The following is a 6,029-nucleotide window of genomic DNA, read 5'->3' as shown; positions in this document are numbered from 1 at the left end:
AAATTAAAGATATTTATGTTAAATGATATTTATTTTACAAGTTATTTTATAAAGATATCCATTATTTTAAATAGGATTGTAAAAATAATTATATGTATATCATTTTACTTAGGTTAATTAAAGTATCGAGTATCTATTGATAGAATAATTAAAGGTTTAAGAACATCTCTAATTAAATGGACTATACTATGTCCATGTATATTTTACCCTTTGTTATTTTTAAAAATATTATTCATTATATTTTTGTCATCTCTTGATGTGACATGAAATTGTTGATAGATCAAATTAAAAATAACAAATAATTTTTTAGTCATATGGTGTTATGGTCGTAGATGACAAAAAGATAATGGTTAAAGAGTATATAAACTTTTGCAACATTTTTTTTACAATTTCATTTTATATTAAAGATAGTTATATAAAATTTGGTATCCAAATACAAAAAAGTTAACACATTTTTTTTAAACGACACTACCATATTGGTTGATTGTAAAATAATTAAATCATTTTGAGGGAACTACTTAATAATATTTTAATCATTTTTCATTTGCTTCTTTCTACGGTTAAAAGAAGAGAGAGATTATTTCTCATCACTTTAATTATTATATTCTTATACATTGGATTATGTAGGCCTGCAACCCGACAAGTCATAATCGGGTTTGTATACGATCCGATCCGACCCATCACATTCAAGGAGCCAACCCAATCCAAACCAGCCCGATTAGAATAAAATCGGGTCGAACCTGTATAACCCGATCCTGCACTCTGTCTTCTTCTTCAAACAAATAAAAGCGTATGAAGATTTTTCAAAACACTACATAAAATTCTTCAAAGATTTTCGAGATTTTGATTCCTAACCCTGCGAAGAACATTAACGAAACTCTCAACTCTTCTATTTCCTTTTATTTTTCAACTCTTCGATGCACCAATACTCCCACCTCTGCTGCCATCTCCGTCTTCGACCTTGAAAAACTTCAAGTCCTTGGCCATGGCAATGGTGGCATCGTCTACAAGGTCCGTCCACCACAAACGCACCCATGATCCTACGCCCACAAGGTCGTTCACGCGGACTCAGACCCCACCCTCTGTCGACAAGGTCCATCCACCACATCTACAAGGTTCGTCGACTCGCTACTCAAGACCCATGGTAGAACTAAAAGAGGCTGCTCAAGACCCATGGAGTACATGAAAAGACTAGGAGAACTGAAAGAGATTGGGGTTCTCATGACCGAGACTGAGGTTCATCTCAATCTAAAGACCAAAAACCTGTGATGGTCCAATCGGATTGGGTAGATGGAGATGGCGACGGAGAACCCCATTGGCTAGGGTTTCTATGGGCAGTGGGGAGAAGAGAAACGGGTTCGATGGTTTTGACTGAAAACAACCCGCTATTATATGTTGACTCGATGAACCCGTTTTTGTTAGGATTGGACGGATCGGTTAGTCGGACGGATCGAGCCCAAGGCGCTTTATGCACAACCCTAGGATTTTGATAGATAAATGAATATAATAATATTTTAGATAGAGTTTCGCTTTGGAGTGGTACTGTTCGTTCTTAAGTGTAAATCAGCACCCAATAGCCAGTTGACACCTTAGCATTGTTGGAAATAAGTCCATAAGGATGACTAAATCCTATTGTTGCCCAAAATAGCCTAAAATCTATATCTTCCCCATTACATGCACGCAACCTAGACCACCTTACGATTGTGCCCCTTTGTTATTCTCCACTAGTTGACACCACCAGCCAACCCACCGACAGCTAGTTTGATGCAGTCCATGGATTGTTTTCTAACAAAAGTATAAGTGCAAATTTAAGGGTTTTCTTGGGTTGAGATGTCTTGCCATGTTCTACAATTTTTTTACAAAATACATTCATCCAATGACTAGAGGATTAGCGGCTGAGATTAATAAACAAGCAAGCGAGAGAAGAAGAAGTAACCCGTTGCACTTCACTCTTGAAAAGAACGGAACCTTTGATCCCCCTTTTGCTTTGATAATGTTATGAACCTTCTTGTAAATCTGTTTAATATGGAATGTAGCTGTTGTAATGTAATAAGGGAACTTGCAGGATGTAATAAACTACTTTAGAAATGAAATTAGAATATGTAGGGAAGGTGTATGATAAAAGTTCTCATAGACTCAGATGTATTGATAAGAAAAGCTTCGAGGGTTTCCAACCTCCATACATTAGAAAAAGTTTTACAAATTTTCCAGAATGGCTTTCCTCTCTCTACTCCCTCTCTCATATTCTCCTATGGAGTAACAAATCCATCCACTAACAGACAACACGTAGACATAAATCGAAACCCATCACTGACTTCCTCACATCTCAAAGCTTCTTGAATTGAAGAAGCTGTATGAGGTGCTTTCTCATCATCCACAGCTTCAGTCTTGTTCTCTTGCAAACCAGGATCTTCCTTAGCATCGATATCTTCCACTACGTCCGAGAATCTCACTAGCCAAAATATATTCTTCTCTTTGGAGAACGAAATGGAAGTCTGACCAGGCTCATTCCTCTCACCCAGTATCTTCTTCCTTTTGGAAGCCGCTGATATCGTTGGAGACATAAACATCTTTAAGCCTTTTGAAGAAGCTAGGGATTGGACAGTCCTTACTTTCACATTCTGGTCTTTTGGATTTTCTTTATCCTCGCAACCTCACAAGGTGGGAGAGAGATCTGGCTTGTGTGCGGTGTGGACACATGCTAGGTCTAATGGGTGGACTACGTGGTAGGATCACATTGATGGCTGATTTTAGCCCTTTAATGGTTGTACCGGTTAGAAGTTATTTTCTTCTAGATAATGACACTTCAATTGGTTCTATTATCCAAGGACATAGAGTGGGAGATCTTCTTCGGTTGAAACTACTTATTTAGAATTGGTGCAAACCCATCTATTAGCGCGCAATAGATACCTTGGGTAGTCCTTCCATTGTGTTTCCAACGGAAAATCACTTCATGGTGACCCATCTCTTGACCTTGTACTGGTCTGTTAGCTAAGTGAACATGAGACTTGGACTATTATGTTAATCTAAACTTCTCCTCCATATGTTTTCTATGATATCTTTAACTGTTAGCACCTAAATTTAAATATTTTAGAGTGATTGTAGAGGTCCTTAACACCTTTTATATCTTAAAATAAAACTAATATTAATATTATAAGATTAAGATATTATGTTGTTTTTCTTATATTCAGGGAATTATTCTTTATCCATGCTAAGGCAACCTTTCACCATCGAACCCTCGTCGATCTAGTAACTTGAGAACATGCACTTAAACCTTGGCCAAAAAAATGTCATGAGACTAAAATTAACATGGATTTAGTCAATTCTCTTTCAATCAAATCGACCGTGGATTGGGGACAATTTTTTCTCCTAGCCTTTGGTCTGGCTCTAGTTGAGGAGTTTTTTCTTTGCCTTGGGCAAAGTTTGGTCTCCTAGTTGTTACTAATGAGGTTTTATGCGTTAACAAATTGTCAGTGATTTTCCTAACTAAAATGTGAGAATAATTACATTGTGGAGTAATCTAAAACTCTTGGATACAGAGAAGCGTGAAGTTGAAGTGATTGAAGTGGAAGAGAAGGCAATGGTGAGACGTGGAAACTTATTTGGTCAAAATGATCATATCAGACAATACAGTAAAAAAGAAAATATTCAAATAAACCATGCTAAGTGTTTTGAAGCTAAAAGGTAGAGTTCAATTTGGTGAGGTAGGAGCTAATCTTTTTCTCATTGAATTTCAATATGAGAAAGATATTTAAAGAGTCTAAATATTTGATAGAAACCTCCACTGTCTAAATTCTTTTGATGGCTCTTGTTCACCAAAAGATATTATATTCTCCAAAGATTCCTTATAGATGTAGATACATAACATGACATCTAGTGGAATGACTCGATGCATAGGAGAGCAAGTAGGAAAAATGATCAGCGACATAGTTGAGGTGGATGTGGACGATAATGGTATAGGATGGGGTCCTTACTATAGGGTCAAAGTTCAGTTGGATATCATCAAACCTCTCCTAAGAGGTAGCCTTGTCAATATTGAAGGCAATAAAACCTGGCTTACTTTTAAATATGAGAGGTTGCCCAATTTTTATTTCAAATGCGGCATTATCAAACATAGAGAATCAGTCTGTTTAAAGGCATCTTTAGCCGTAACTTTACATGATAGAGATCAAAATCAATATGGAGCTTGGGTTTGAGCATCTACTAAAAAAGCTAACACCAATCCCAATACCAATGGCTATGGTAGCAAGGCATACTCTGGTGAAAGGCCAAAAGGTCAATAGGAAAAAGATGCTAATGTGGCAAGGAACTTACACATATATGGTACAAATTCAAAAGGCACGGAAGGCTTGGCTAAATTATCAGCTCTAGTAGAGAAATGTATTAATTACTATATTGAGGACATAATTGAAGATGGAAATAGAATCACTAGAATATTAACGAAAAAGGAAAAAAAAGAACACATACAAAAAAGTTGTTGAATGAATTAGGAATCTGCACCAAGTCAGGAATATGAGTCAAAGACATCAAATATGGAAATTTTCAATACAGAGGAATATCCACATATGCATGAAGATATGATCTACTTAATAACCCTTTATATTGTGGGATTACTAATTCTGAATTTGGGCTGTATCAACATGTGACTCATAATGGGATGTGGCCTAAGTGTATTGAGGACCCCCAAACTGAAATAGAGATAATTAAAAAGACTTAAGAGGCCCCTATCTGCATGAAAGCTCAAGATTGTCCAAAGAGTAAACTAGACTCAACTCTTGAGTGAAAAAGAAGAATAAGAGCTACAAATGAATCTATTAATAATGAAGATGTTGAAAGTGGCGATACTTCAAAAAGGATGATCCCACCTCCCCTGGGGTCAGACAAGGAAAGAGTTCAAATGGGAGAAACTATTACCCCAACAACTAAGAAAGTTAAGTTTTCTTCTACTCTTTAGGAGTTGGACATGTAGATATATTGGCAAAGGCTGATAGCAACCCCACCAGTATCAATAAATCTCTTAAGTTAGAATTGTCGAGGCCTTGAGAATTCTCAAACAGTTCTAGTCCTTAGTCATCTGATTTGTGAAAAAGTGCCCCAACATGATTTTTTCTCATGGAGACTAAATGCACTAAGGTCTAAGGATAAAATGGAGTCTATCAAGAGGAAACTAAACTTTGATAATTGTTTTGCTGTGGCTAGTTTGGGTAGTGGTGGAGGTTTAGATCTACTTTGGACACATGAGACTAAGGTTGCTTTAATTAATTACATCATATGGCACATTATTACATGAGTAACTGAGAAACATTGGGATTTATCTTGGCAGTTGACAAACTTCTATGGTAATTCGAGGACTACTCATAGAGATAACAATTGGAGATTGTTGAAACACTTGAAACTTGAGGAGGATGTGCCTTGGATCTATTTTGGAGATTTTTAATGAGATCACCAACTAGCATGAGAAGTTTGGCGTTGCTGTAAGGCCTTACAAATAAATGGAGGCATTTAGGGATACTTTGATTTCTGCTCACTTAGTGACATTTTTACAACTGGATAGAAGTATACTTGTTCAAACAATTGGAGAGGCTCAAACTTCCCTAAGGAAAGACTTATTAGAGCAGTAGCTAATTCTAGATGGCATCAGAAATTTCATGGTGGAAACTTCTTTGTTATGCCAACTTAGAGATCTGACTACCGTCCTCTCTTTATTTTAGCCTCGAGTACAAATCATAACAATTAGAGATGAGGAAGAATATTCAAATATGAAACTACTTGGGCCTTGAGGGAAGATTGTGCAAGAACCATTTTTAATGCTTGGGACAACAATACTATCACAGAAGCAAACATCCCTAACATCACGACAAGAATTCAAAATTATAGTTAAATGCTTAAAAAATAGAATGTAGGTGTTGTCCTTAATAATCAGAGAGCTATTAAAGGCAAAATCAAGAGTCTAGGAAAACTACAAGATACAGGATTTGGTGATCATTTTGCAGCTATCCAACAGCTACAAAAGGAGGTGGATTTAATGC

The sequence above is a fragment of the Carya illinoinensis genome, chromosome 13, assembly GCF_018687715.1.
Source record: "Carya illinoinensis cultivar Pawnee chromosome 13, C.illinoinensisPawnee_v1, whole genome shotgun sequence".
NCBI lineage: Eukaryota > Viridiplantae > Streptophyta > Magnoliopsida > Fagales > Juglandaceae > Carya > Carya illinoinensis.
The sequence above is the reverse complement of the archived record's forward strand: the minus strand, read 5'-3'. Positions refer to the sequence as shown.